Source organism: Mustela lutreola, chromosome 2, assembly GCF_030435805.1.
Source record: "Mustela lutreola isolate mMusLut2 chromosome 2, mMusLut2.pri, whole genome shotgun sequence".
NCBI lineage: Eukaryota > Metazoa > Chordata > Mammalia > Carnivora > Mustelidae > Mustela > Mustela lutreola.
Genome location: NC_081291.1, coordinates 29,158,197 through 29,173,088, shown reverse-complemented (window position 1 = coordinate 29,173,088; position 14,892 = coordinate 29,158,197). Strand labels below are relative to the sequence as shown.

General features: G+C 43.9%; 1 protein-coding gene across 11 annotated transcripts in view; it reads left to right on the top strand.

The window, feature by feature from the left end:
- The window catches only part of FHIT (fragile histidine triad diadenosine triphosphatase), a 1,430,768-nt gene that overhangs the window by 434,297 nt on the left and 981,579 nt on the right, over positions 1-14,892 (top strand). For 2 of the 11 annotated variants that reach the window (XM_059161366.1, XM_059161370.1), the window contains one exon: positions 14,574-14,689. The exons of the other annotated variants lie outside the window; for them this stretch is intronic. The gene's annotated coding sequence lies outside the window, so the exon portion shown is untranslated. The remainder of the gene's footprint in view (positions 1-14,573; positions 14,690-14,892) is intronic. 11 annotated transcript variants of the gene reach the window in all.

Here is a 14,892-nt window from a genome sequence, read left to right as displayed (position 1 = left end):
TTATTTTTTTTAATAGTTCATAAACTTCTTATTTTCCTTTTTAGCCTAGATTTCCTCTGTGGTGAAAGAGAGTTTTGCCAACCTTTGGCTCTGCCTCATAAAAACGCATTAAAGGACAATTCTAGGTTGTGTGACTGCCTGTAATTCACCCTCATATAATATTCCAGAACTATCCCAGAGTTTGTGTCTGAATTTGTTCTAATAAAAAGAACCCTGGGGTCAAGAACACAGCTCCTTCCAGATGGATTAATTTGTGCATTCTTAAAGAGCTAGAAGGCCAATGGATATTGCTTCTCTTATAGCTGTCACAAGTAATATTATTGGGAGCATGACAGACGCCTAACAAGATACATGGAGATCTCTATTTTGACATTTTTAAAGTGACATAGTAGGGTTTGTAATTTTTTCAAACAACCAAACGAAGTGTCTGTCTTTTCGAATTAAACTCTCTGAGGTTTCTGTCATGTCATCTTTTGCCCTCCTCTGGGTGACAGAATTGGGGGATAAATCAGTAACTGATTTCTCAAAGGGATGTTTTGAGAATCATGTTTTATAGGCGATGTGTGCCCTCCACAAAGCTTTCTAACCACCAACAGGCACAAATGGGACTTTGAAACAGTGGCTGTCAGGTGGTGAAAGCTCCAAGAGCGGAATTTATCCAGAGCCATGGGTCCAAAGAGTTTGCAAGGTCAAAGGCAAAAAAGTAGCCCTTGTTGAGAACCTGGAGTGGGATCTCAAAGGTTATGGCTGAGATGTCCTTTCTGTCAGAGAGAGGCCGGGAAGGCTCTGCTGCTTTTCACTCTTAACGCTCAGCCCCCTCCAAGTGTGCAAAAAGCCTCAGTTTATTGTACTTCCTATGAGAAATCCAGTGCACGGCTGATTCCCTTCCAGGATTTCACATTTATCTGCTGAGATAAGTACAAAATCAAAACATAGTGTGTAATTTGTGTGATTTCTTCCTGGAGTACACTATTTCTTTTTTGAAGGGAAATATTCATTGTCCAATGCATTGTTTTCCTTCCAAGTGAGAAAGGCTTTTCCCGTTCCTTGATTAGTGATATGTCTTTAGGATAAACTAAAGAAGAGAGTAAGACTCACCTGAAACTTAAGTGCTCAGAGGTATTTACATTGTGTAAATTTCTTTCCCTATGTGTGCATGTAGAAACATACACATTTTTATGCAATAAGTGTGCTATTCCACATGTAATTCTGTAACCTAGGTTTGTTTCTTTTTTTAACCTAATATTACCTTTCTATGTTGATAAATGTGCATCAACATCATTTTTTTAAACATCATTTTAAAAGGCTGCTTGTATTCCATTTTATAGGAATACCACCTTTATTTCACCAATCCCCTGTTGATGGACATTAAGATTGTTTCTGATTTTTCAGTATGACAAAGAACAATGGAATAAACGTCCTCATACATACATCTTTATGGACTTGAGAGGTTTTCTTCTTGAGGCATTTTGGAAAGCTACTCATTTCTTCTCATCTTATCTGTGTGTGAGAGTATTTAATTCCCTATAACGTCACCAACACTGGCTATTGCACGCCTAAAGCTGTCAGCCTGAAAGATACAGAAAAATGGTTCATTGTGATTTCTGTTTAAATTTCTTTGGTTAATTATGAGATTGAGTATTTTCCCATTATTGACCATTTCTATTTCTTTTCTTCTTTCTTTTCTTTTCTTTTTTCTTTCTTTTTTTTTTTCTTTTCTTTTCTTTTTTTTTTTTTTTTGAGAATTACCTATTCATCTTTTTGCCTGTTTTTCTGTTAGGCTTTTTAAAATTTTTTTCTTATTGCTTGCATTAGCTTTCTGTACATTCTGGATTTATGTGATTCTTGTGTAGCATTCTGGACATCAAGAAAATAGTGGAGGGATGCCTGGGTGGCTCAGTTGGTTAAGCAGCTGCCTTCGGCTCAGGTCATGATCCCAGCGTCCTGGGATCAAGTCCCACATCGGGCTTCTTGCTTGGCAGGGAGCCTGCTTCTCCCTCTGCCTCTGCCTGCCATTCAGTCTGCCTGTGCTTGCTCTCTCTCCCTCTCTCTTTCTGACAAATAAATAAATAAAATCTTAAAAAAAAAAAAAAGAAAAAAGAAAAGAAAATAGTGGAGAAGGGGTGCCTGGATGACTCATTCAGTTGAGGGTCTGACTCTTGGTTTTGGCTCAGGTTATGATTTCAGGGTCGTGAGATTGAGCCCTGAGTTGGAGGGATGGGTGCGTGGATGGGGGTCGTCCATGCTCAGCAGGGAGTCTGCTTGGGATTCTCTCTCCCTCTGCCCCTTTCCCCACTCATGTGCATATACTCTCTCCATCTCTAAAATAAATAAATAAACAAAATATTTAAAAAGAAAAAAAAAAAGAAAATATTGGGGTAGAAGACAGTATTAAGCTGAAAGAAGTGTTTACTGCCAAGGCCACGAGGGGTTTGCACCTGGGAACAAAGGGAACAACCAGGGGCTGTGAGAGGCAGGCTTTGCAGTATCCAGATGTAATTGGCTTGTTTGAATAATTTCAGGTGCTGATGGGAAACTGAAACCCTTTACCCCGGGACAGACAGGAACTGTGCCTTGTCCCCAAATTACAGGGAGAATTGCTTGGCTGGCAGACTCTGTCCTCAGGAGCAAAATAGGAAAAGAATCCTATAGTTAGGCCATTCAAGGCTGCCTCAGTTTCCCCCAGATGTCAAGGCAGCACAAAATAGTGGTCGTTCATTTTAGACCTTACACCACAACTATCTCTGAGAGATGAGCCCCAGATTCAGTGGCTTCTTCTTTGTCCTCATTGCCCTTGACTGAGTTCATTCTCTTCATATCCGAAGATTCTTTCCCTCCACTTACCCTCCACTTACCTTACCACAGCCCTGTTCAGGGAGGCAGCGTGGCATGAGTGAGATGCTCCCTGAGTCTGAAAAACACGGCTGTGATCCCACCTTTGTCACTTGCTAGCTCTATGGCCATGGCAAAATGTATTACTTCTCAGCCTCTGTTTTTATACAGTAAGATAGTAACTACCTCATGGAATAACATGCAAAGAGTGCCTGGCATTATGTCTGGTTCATATTGAGCATTTAGATCTTGATTCTTGTGTACCTTTTACTTGTTCAGCTGCAGATTCCTGCTGTCTAAACATGAGTGTTAACTGAGATTCGTTGCGTATCTTCCAGACCTCTTCCTCTGTTCCTCAGCCCTCGAAGGGATGGCCAGCTACCTTTCCTGTGGCTTCTGTTTGCACTTGGAGGCAAATAACTCCCAAGTTCCATATCTTGCACTGATTGCTCTCTGATTGTCTGGTCCACATTTCTAGCTGTTTCTTAGAGATTTTTCCCTACAGTGTTTTAATTAGCACTTTTTTTTAAGATTTATTTATTTATTTGAGAAAGAGAGAGAGAGGGGAGAGGAAGGACAAAAGGGAGACAGAAACCCAGGCAGACTGTTAGTGGAGCCAGAGCAGGGCTCTATCTCATGACCCCAAGATCATAACCCTGAGATCATGACCCTAAGATTATGACCTGAGCTAAACCAAGAGTCGGATGCATAACCAGCTGAGTCACCCAGGTGCCCCTTATTTAGCATGTTTAAAATTTTTCTCCTCAAACCAGTACCTTCCCGTTGCTGGCTTCATCATTAGTGTCCCTGTATCTTGACTTAATAGGTCTTAAATCACTTTCTGGTTCTTTCTCTTTGAGACCCACGAAAACTCAGCTATCAAAAATATCAAAGGTTTCTTCTCTCAGTTTGCCTTCATGTCTCATTTCCACTCCATGAAATCAGGGCCCTTCCAGTTACAAAGTTGCATTAGGCTGGAGCTGGTTTCCTTCTCTTTGTCTTCCCAGTCCAGCCTATGCCCACAATTTAGTCTCTCAAAGTTCCTCTCCGATCATGTTTCCTCTGCTGTAAAGCCACTAGTGGATCCTGGGTGCCCAGGCCCTGACATAGGTTCCCCAGCCTGGCACACAGGGTCCCTACAATGAAGTCACAGCTCATTCCCGGCAGCGGGGTCTCCAGCATGCCTACATCCCATCAACTTCATCTTTTTAAAGAAATTGTAATCCCCAGTGCACACGTTGCCCCCAAGCAGCTTTGTGTATTTGTCTATGTTTTCATAGGTAGGCTACCTACCTTCCCGTTCTGAGTTTGAAATCTTGTATTCAGAATTCAAATCCTGTTTTTTTTGGTGGCTGCCAGCTATGTGACCTTGAAAAATCACAGCCTCTCTGAAACTTGGGTTCCTCATTTGTCAATGTGGACACAATGATCACGCTGCAGGACTGTTCATGAAAAGACTGACATCGCGCTCGTATCCCGGACACGCATAGGCTTGTAATTGAGGCTGCGGCTCTTATTATCCCAGACTAAAGTCCTCTGTTTTCTCTGAATACCGATTTTCATACTCATAAGGCATTTGTTTTATATTGCCTTGTGCTGTTATACTTCAAAGGGTTGTGTCTTGGGGCGCCTGGGTGGCTCAGTCGTTAAGCATCTGCCTTCACCTCAGGTCATGATCCCGAATCGGGTTCCCTCTTCAACTGGAAGCTTGCTTCTCCCTCTCCCCTGCTTCTGTTTCCTCTCTTGCTGTGTCCCTCTCTGCCAAATAAATAAATAAAATCTTAAAACAAAACAAAAAAACAGCGAAAGGTTGTGTCTTCACTAACCATACTGAAAGTTCCTTGCAATTGGCCTTTGAGTAGAGTATTTCTTCATTCATTCGCTCATGGGGAGCCAGGAGTGGGGGAGACAAGAATGACAAAGACTCAGTCCCTGCCATCAGAAACCTTGCACGCCATCTAATTATCATCAACTGCTACCTACAGGTGGTTGAGATAAGCCCAGGGTGAGCCAGAAGCAGGAGCACCTGACTCCGCTCTGAATCTGGGTCGGCGTTCTGGGGAGCTAACATCGGAGCCGAGAAAGGGTGGTAGGAGCTCGCCAGGAGCAGCTGGGGAGGGCGGTGCTGCGGGACGAGCCAGGAAGAACGTTCTCGGCAGAAAGCAACGTGTTTACTGACTCAGAGGGGAGGCAGAACACGGTCTTTTGTGAACCACAGCAACAAAATGGCTGTGACCTTGGTTCTGAAGGACAACTGTCTGAAGCAGGAGATAAAACAAGGCAGGTAAGCAAAGGCTGGATCATGAGGAGTTTTTCAATCCCTTCTACCTGGATGGTAGTTCCTGGTACAGCGCCTGCATCTGGTAGGGTTAGTGGATATGTTTGTGGCCTTTCTGCACATGATTTTGTCTCAGAACGTTTATAGTCAAGGAAACCCAGTTTGGCAAGAGAATAGAGTTTAAAAATTGCTCTCCTTCATAGTTTCTAAGAAATACAAGATTTCAGGCCACATTTATAAACAAACAAATGAACAGCCTTCTGCTGCTATGTACTTCCATATCTTCCCTTACATTGATGTCCCTTCTTTCTTAAAAGTAAAACCAAGCCAGAAAATTTTCTCTCCTCCACCAGCTGAGCTGCTTTGTCCCTTCTCTTCCCCTTTTCATGTTCCCTCAGACTCTGTGGTGCTGGCTGGACTTAGCCTCTCCCCAAATCCCCTCTCCCTCTCTGCCCCCCTCTCCATTTCTACAGAAGTCGAGAGAAACTGACTGACAGAAACAGAGCTCTCCTCAGGTGACCGTAGGTAAAGAATGATTGTCCAAGGGTGCCTGGGTGGCTCAGTGTGTTAAAGCCTCTGCCTTCAGCTCAGGTCATGGTCTCAGGGTCCTAGGATCGAGCTCCTCATCCGGCTCTCTGCTCAGCAGGGAACCTGCTTCCTCCTCTCTGCCTGCCTCTCTGCCTACTTGTGATCTCTGTCTATCAAATAAATAAATAAAATCTTTTTTTTTAAAAAATGATTGTCCAAACACATGTGAGGAATGAACAAGCCATTCTCTGGCCACTCCCAGAGCCCTGTGTGTGGTGAGTTGAGCCCACCTCAGAAACTCACCTTTTCATTCTAAAACAGAAATTAGTTCATTCAGGATTCTGTTTTCTGCCTCTCCCCCCCTTCATTATTTCTCCCAAACCTTGAATCATAAACTTCTAGAAAGCACTGTGAATAATTTATATCCTTTTATTACTCATTGCTTAACTCCCTTTGGGGGAAATGAAGAGAAACATTTGTCTTCTGCTGTTTACTGTCCTGTGGACTGAGACCATGTCAGCTGTAGGCAATAGGAAAGATTTATGACCGCAGGAGCTGTCATTATGGAACATTTGATTGACCCATAGTTTTGATTAATCAAAATATATATTTTTTTAAAGTCAGGACCCGTGTGAATGACACCAGAATGGAAATTCAACATTTTACCCACTTCCACTGAAACCTACTTGTTATCTATCATCTTTCTTTTCAGTGCTCAATGGTGAGCATTTTCTTCCCTGCCTATTTAATTGGTTTTCCTGTGGAGTCTTTCTCAGAATTTGTAAATTCAAATAGAGAGCTATGATGACTTGGAGTGCAGAGTGGTACCCTGCTGTGGGGGGCATGGGAATGTAGACATGCTCAGGTTCTGTGCGGTTTGGTCTTTCTAAATGTCTTTATTCAGCTTCACAGAACCAGGGATTACAGTTAGGACCAGTCTTGGGCCATCGAGATGCTTCTGGCACATTTGGTTGATCCTGCAGCAGATCTTGTTAGAATGGGTCAACTTCATTCCATCAAGTCTGGTACCATACCATCCAAGACAAAAATTGCTGTCTCACCAAAACTTCTGTAGCCCAGCAGAGCTGGATGAACTGGCCTACCCTTGACCCACTCTGCACTGCACCCTCCCCCCCGACCCAAATCTATTTTTTTTTCAAAGCATAAATATGACCATACCTGCTACTACCACTACTCCCTGATTGAACACCTCTAAATGATTTCCCATTGTTCAAAATCCTTGCAGTGGTTCAAAAGGCCTTGCATGGTCTCCACTAACATTCTGTCCTTATCACTCTGTCCCTTGGACTCTCCATTCCAGTCACACTGGCCTTTACTTAGCCCCTGTTTTCTTTCTGCTCAGTCTTACCACAGGACTCTTGCACATCTGGTTCCTGCAGCCTAGAAATCTCAGCTCGAGTGTTTTTACTTTTGAGGTACTTTCTCTGCCTCTCTACTCCCTAACTGCACTATTTCTTTGTTATAGGTGCTCTGGCACTAAATACTTCTCCTTATACACTTTCAGAGGGTCCGTTATATATGTGAGGTCTTCAATCAAGATCTGCCTCCCCTGAGGTTCTTTGAGGGCAGTGTCCATCTTTGTTCTGACTCACCTCGGTATCTTTGGCCCCTAGCACGATGCCTGGTTCTTAGGAAGTACTTGGTAATATGTGTTGTATGACTGGATGAATAAATGAACTTGAGTAGAGGTTTCATCAGATCATGGGCTTTACCTTGTCTTTGAGGAACATATCTAGTTGGTAAGAAATCCAAAGGAATCTCTGATGCAACAGCCAAGATTTAAAATGGATTCAGATTGGGAAGGCTGGAAGCAGTCTCTAGCGGCCAACTGCTTCCATTTCTTTCTGGTTAAAATGAGGGGTGCCATTGATGATAGTAGTTTTGGGTGGCCATAAGAAAAGTCTCTCTGGGGCTGCTGGGAGGTTTTTCTATTATTATTGGGTTTACAGCTACAGAATGTATATTTTTCTGTCCTGTTTCCTTGTTTTTCAGAGATTGTCATGTATTCCTTATTAGAATGAAGTTGTGGATACTTATTAGCAAGTTGTGTACAAATGAGTTTGGGTTGTTTCATTGAGCATCCCAGTTAATTTGCCCCCTTATCTTAATTCTATGAGCCTAGGAAACAGGAAATATCTCCCTCGGGCACAGGGATGCAACTCTTGGCATATAGGGAGGGATTTTTTTTTTTTTTTTCCCTGAATATTACCTCCTTTTTCCAAGGGAGAGAAGTAAATGGTATCCACAAGGAAAAATGCATGTTTTGAGTCTGGAAGCTGCCAGGGATGGCAGGAGAAGAGAATTTTGCCAGGTATTGAAATAGTAGCTCTCGGGGAGCCTGGGTGGCTCAGTGGGTTAAAGCCTCTACCTTCAGCTCAGGTCATGATCTCAGGGTCTTGGGATCGAGCCCCGCATTGGGCTCTCTGCTCAGCGGGGAGGAGCCTGCTTCCTCTCTCTCTCTGCCTGCCTCTCTGCCTACTTGTATCTCTGTCAAACAAATAAATGAAATCTTAAAAAAAAAAAGGGAAATAGTAGCTTTCCTGGTCTCAGGTCGGAACATGTGTCTGTGTCTCTGGGCAGATTTGGTTTAAGACCAGAACAAATAGCTCCCCTTCCATGGGCTCTGACCTCTGGGGTGAAAAAAAGGAACTAAGCCAGTCCAACTGCAACTGCTATGGAAGTCATTGTTCTCTCCAGCCTTCTGGGAGCCCCAAATAATTAGCTGTGCAAAGAGCAAGTTGGAAGCAGAATTCCCCTCTAGGGTTTTCCGTGTCCAGCCAAACAAAGCGAGCTGAGCTGAAGACAAATAAGGCCTGTGACAGAGAGTGAGTGCCAAGTCTCCTTTCTCCTTCCTTGTTTCTGTTCTTGTTCTCCCGATCTGAGTCCTCAGCAGTCTTGTTGCTCATGATTGCCCCCAGGCCCTCATGATGTAGCCAGAGGGAGTTTTCTCTAAATAAGGAAACCAGTGGGCCACCCTTTTGGGACTTGGGAGGGCTCTGGAGGAGCTGGTTGGCCTGTGGAAAGAGATCTCATGTCCTTCTGTTTTTTCTGATATTTTCAAAAAGAAGCCAGAAATCTAGACTTTTGTGCAAAGTCACCCAATTTAGTATTTTGCTACATGTTTTGTTTTGCTTATAAATAATGTGCAGGCCAAACACACACACACTTTTATACCTTTAAACTAGACCAGGACTTCATCGAGGTGCCTAGCCCCATGCAAGCTCATTATCTCTTGACTGACACCCATCGGACACTCATACTTGCTGATATTCCCTTCATATTAATAATAATAATACAACAATAATAATTAATGATAATAGTATTAACTTTTTAATTGAACACGTATGAAGGGCACCATGACCTTAGAAGCTACATATCTTTTTGTTCCAAGTAGAATCAGAAGCCCAGAGTCTAAAAGAGGTGACCAAGCCAGTTGCTCAGCTAATGAGTGGGTTCTGATCCAGGCTGCTCTGCCTCCAAAGCCAGTATTGACAATCCCGCTGCTGCCCTGCCTTTAGCTCTGCTCTGCCAGGACTGACCAGAGGGAGCCAGGATGGGCCTTCCAAGGGTCTGTCCTTGCAAAGAGGAACCCCACAAGTCTGGTGTTCTGGTGGACTATCTTCATGCTTAGCCTGCCATTTGAAAAGGTCAATATAGTAGGAGGGCATCTTTCTTTTACTTCTTTTTCTCTCCTCTCACCTGAGCTGTGAAACTCTTCCTCCTTTCCCATTGCCATCTCTTTATGGGGAATTACCTATAGGGGATTTTGATTAGCTGTCATGGTATCCCGTTGTTTGATATCTGGAAATGATACAAAACTATCTATATTTGCGTGTTTTTCTAAGACTCAGGCTCTCTGAGTTTAGGTACTTAGTGCCATTGTTTAGCTTCCCTACCTAAAAGCAACATGGTGACTCATCATCAGTATGGGATACAGTTAACCCAGGGCTTCTAGAAGCAGTTGACTGTGTGATAGCCTGCTGGCCGTGGAATATATTTTTCTTGTGGTGCAGATACTTTGCTGCAGGTATTGAAGTGTTAAAGCTAGGAAAAGACACAAAAGCTTGACTAATTTTATAAGGTGGGGTAGTTCTCTATGCTAGCTACTGTTTGATGGACTCCCATATGTTAATGATTTCAGCTACTTGGGAATCCTTTTAATCAGGAGAAAAGGGGCAATGGGAATGAAGAATATAGGCCTTCAGGAAAACCAAATTACATGCTCATGACCTCCTTTCTATATGAACTACTTCACAATGTCCCTTTTGATTTTTTTCTGTTATCATCTTGGTTTGAATCCCTCTTACCCTTCAGTAAATTGTTGTCTAAAAGAGGAGGGTTTTGCAAACTGGACCATTGGTTTCAAGAATTGGAAAGGAGCTTTTTAAGGAGATCCATAGTAATCGTGATCATAGTTCCACTTACTGAAGCCTCATTTAAGGGTTTTGTGCTCATCCCCTCTCTTAGTCTCCCCCCAAACTCTGTGAGATGGGCATTCTCAGTTTCAGCTGTACAGATGAGAAGATAGGCTCACAGAAGCAAAGTGACTTGCTTGAAGGCACACAGCAGTAAGGCCTGACTCTTTTTTCTCGTTCCATTTGTGGATCAGAATATCTTGTAAATAATATAGCTTCTTGGGCCACTAGCTTGTGCCTTATATCTCAGCCAGGGAAGACCCTAGGATCTATATTGTTCAAAAGTTCTTGGTCACTGTAATGTATGATTAAGACTTGGAAAATACTGCCATATCTCACACCATGGATTACCCCCTTCCCCATCTTTTGAAATAAATCAAAGTACAGATTCAGTTTGGAGATTTCAGTAGTTGTTTCCATCCCTTTCAACTCAGCCATCCCCACTTCTGCCGTGGCGGCTCCAGGAAAGACTTCTCAGAGGAGATCACATTTTGCTAGGTCCTAATTTATGGATCAGAGGGGGAGAAGGGAAGGCATTGAGGCAAAGTGATCTACAGGTAGAAGTCACAGAGCTGCCAGCAGATTGAAGTGCCTGGGGACTGTTACAAGGTCAATATGCCTGGACAGATGATGACAGATGTACCAGACGTGTTATCAACTGAGTCCAAGTGGAGACGGTCTTGGGAGGTCCCACTGGCAATACAGCAGTATTGGCTTCAGCCGTGGAGCACAGAATGCTCATGTCGTTGGCCAGTTTCCTTGACAGCCTGCTTCAGGGCAACCTTAGCTGCATGCTTCTGCCTGACCACTCGCCAGAAGATGATCAGGCAGGGTGCTGACAGCTCAGATAGGGTTCCTGTCTACAAACGCCTTAAACTCAATTACGACAGAATCAGAAATGACAGTGGATAGAAAATAACTTGGCGCAACACAGTAGGTGCTGAAGCAGACGTTTGAGGTGAAATTAGGAGCTCTTTAGCTGGCTGGAGGAGTTGGCTATAAACCGGAAGTCTTTTCCCTGAGAGTGCTCCTGTAAGAACATGTGGCTTCCTGACCAAGGAGGTTCATTCACCATCTGTGGAAAAGTAAGCACCTTTGATCATTTAGACCCGAGAACTCGTCTTTCTTTGCCAGTTCCAGGCGATCAAGTAAATATGTCCAAGGAGTTCCTTCTGGAACAATATGGATTAGATGTCCCAGTCTTCCTTGAAGTGGGGAGTGTGATGAGTCCTTGTACGATGGTGAATAAGAGGAGAGGGCCCCACAGTCAGGAGCCATTGTGCTAATGTTTTAAATCCTCTCCTCATTGTCTCAAGATGCCATGAATCACATATAATCAAGTCCTAGGAGGTGGCTGATGGATACCAAACTCATCAACTGTCACACTGAATGGCTATTTTAAGCACTGTTTCTATTCAGTTTCTAGGGTACCGAGGGCTTGAATTGCCTTACATTCCATTTACGTGTGGTGGAAGAAAACCTGAGCCTGACAGTAGCAAAAGAGGTAAAAAGAAAACAAAGCAAAAAAGAGTTTATTCTGGAACCACTGCAATGGGGGAAAAGAAACCTCAATGCAGAACTGGGTTCAGGGCTGAAGGAAGTATGGACAAGTGGGGATTTATAGTCAAGGAGCAGAGTAGGGGTCAGTGCATCGGAAATTCCTAAGAGGGTAGGGTAAGGCTTACCAAACTGACCTAATGGGATTTTCACTGAAGGCAAGCCAGGGAGGTCAGGTAGCAAGGGTGAGGAATGAATTTAGTCAGATAGTAAGGGTGATAAGAACTTGAGAGTGGATTTTTTTCCCTCTAAACTCATTTAGCAAGATTCTTGCTACAGCTGGGCTATGGAGACCCCACAAAAAGCCAAGGTTGAAGCCTAGAGGGATTAGAGGAGCCAGACCAAAGTTTGGTCAAGAAGAGAGTCTTTGTCATGCAGAAGACAGTCAGAAGGTGTGTTGTGGGATAAGAACTGAATTAGAAAAGGGCCACCTGGGAGGTTCTGTTGGTTAAGCTTCTGGCTCTTGATTTTGGCTCAGGTCAGGATCTAAAGTGGTGGGATCAAGCCCTGCCTCAGGGTCAATGCTCAGCAGAGAGTCTGCTTGAAATTCTCTCTCTCTCTCCCTCTGCTCCTCCTTACCCTCCCAGCAGCTTGCACTCATGCGCTCCTGTGCTCTCTCTTTCTCTCTCTCTCAAATAAATACAAATAAATCTTTAATAGAAAAAAAAAAAAAAAAAAGAACAACAGTCATGGGGGAAGGGGAGGAATGGGGAGTTTTAGTTTGCAAAGGTGAAAAAAGTTCTTGAGCTGGATAGTTCCAGAAGGGTGGTAGTTGCATGGCAATGTGACTGTGCTTAAAGCCAACCATCTGGATGCTTAGAAGTGGTTAAAATAGCAAATTCTATGTTCTGTGTATTTTACCACAATAAAAAAAACATCAATCCATGATAAGATAGAGGCAACCACATCAGTAACAATGATAACAGCCATAGTTCTCGCCATTTCTACTTCGTGTTGGGTGCCATGCTAGCCACTTGGCAATGATTATCTCCTTTTCATACAGAGGACTCAAGCATTGGAGGGGTTCATGAGTTTCCGGGGGTCATACAGCAAGTAAGGGGCCGTCTCATCTTAGAGCTCTCTATCTTGGCTTATGCTCACATGAAACCACCTCATTAGATGGTCCGTTCTGTCTGATCCCCGCCCCTTCCCCCCACTAACAAACAACTGAAGTAGACAACCAAAAGGAGTCAAAAGGACCAAAAATTTACCTTGTCAAATGACAGCAACTCTGATGTATGCACAGGTCTTTTAACAGCAGGGGGGTATGCTCTGACTTCTCACCTGCCTTTACAGTTCAACTGTTCTAATCACATAAAAGGACATCCTGTATTTATTAGAAACATGTTTAGCTGAGAATTCCCCTTCCCTTTGACCCAGGGAAGAACATGGTTCTTCCTTGTTTCTTTGACTGTGAAATGCCACCTTTCACCTAGACTCTGAGCTCGTCAGATGCCAGAACAACCTCTTCCCGTGTGTCCTTCGACCTGGCACATCATAGGTGCTGGATGAAATTTTTGTTGTGATGAGCTGCCAGCAACATGGAAGGTGCCTGCATAAGCTTTCCCGAGGATTAGGGGGTATGCCCTGGTTGTATGATGTGTTACTATCTCCTGGAATCTAAAATTCTGGAAGATACCTTAGAGGTGATTTTCAACCACAAATGATTTTGCTCCCCAGCCACAGGTGGTGATGTCTGGAGACTTTTTAGGGATCATAACTGAGAGGGGCTGTGTGTGCTACTCCTAGCTAGTCAGGAGAGGCCAGGAATGCTGGAGACATCTTTGCGTATATACCACGCCCAAAGATGCTGCTTTGGCATAAGGATTATTTTGATGTCAGTATTTTGAGAAACTGCAGACATAGGAGAAGGTCTGGAAACAGAACAGAAGTTATGTTTTGTAAAGGAGATTAACATTAGATAGGGGCCCAGACCGGGAAGAAAGCTATTGCCCGAGGCTTCTCTGCATGTTCACGCAGTCTCTCCTCTTCCTTCCTTCTACAGTTGTGTTCCCCAGGATGAAACCCCAGACCTCTATACCTCTTCTCAGCTCTGCAGGGTATATGGGCCTCAATTCTCTGGCCTTCTAAGTTTTTTATCTTTGTGGGGCTCCCATAAGTATATAAGTAATTAACATTTTTCCCCTTCTTCTGTTAATCTGTCTTGTATCAATTCCATTCGTAGACCAGCAACAGAACCTAGAGAGATGGAAGAAAACATTTTTTTCTTTCTACACATCCTGCAAAGTGTAGGACAATCCCCCACAACAAAGAATTGTCTGGCCCTAAAAGTCAGGGGGTGCTGAGCTTTGAAAAACTGCTGTAGGGATTTAATTCACTTATTCCACAGGTATTTATGATCCGACTCCACCTTCTGATTGAAGGCTGAGCAAGCCTGTTTGTCCGAGATCACAGGAATAGATGGTATTGATCTAGCACCTGAGCCTGGAGTCTCAGGGAGGGGTCTTCCCATGCAGGAAGGTGGCCTCTCACAGTCTATTACTGATTCACATGCCATCTTTGTGGTCACGGTGAGCAGGCCCTGCTGAGACCGATAGGACTTTGAGCCTGTGCCTGGAACTGATGGAAAGGGCAGTGATCTAAGACAGCACATGCTGCCGAAGGCCCCCGGGCTTGGGCTCCCTAGGCTCTTGCTGATTCTGCGGAGGCAGGGACCGTTTCCCAGGCTTCCTGGGTAGGCCACACTCCAGTGCTGGGCCAGTCCCTCTTCACTGAGCTGGAACACTATCTCAGCCACCCTGTTTTCACAGTGCCTCTAGAAACCATTATTATGGACTTTGTTGAAAGAATTATCATGTTCACACAGCTCTGTATTTGCAGTAGGCTTAGGACTCTTTTCAGATTCGAGCACTGGCGGTCTTTAATGCAATCTGCTTTCCAGCACACATCACATGCTCTCCCCCCTCCCTTTCCTCTCCCAGGCTGACTCCTTGCTGCCCTCTCATTGTGGTCTGTCTCAGTGTGTGGAGACCCTGCAGCTGAGCATCCCAGGTGCTGTATAATTCTCAAGATGGTAGGGTTGATGGATTTTAATCAGGTGAGTGCAGTTTAATGCAAATGCTCCTTGAGCTGAGGCCCATAAACTGGGCTACTCAATATTATGGTCCCAAATATTAGTTCAATGCTCATGGCTTACATAAATGGCTTTCCTTTGGGGTTAGGTTAGGGGAAAATCAATAACAAGCAGCTGGAAATGTGGAAAGGGACTGTGTACTTACACTCCATCATGATGTACCCCTG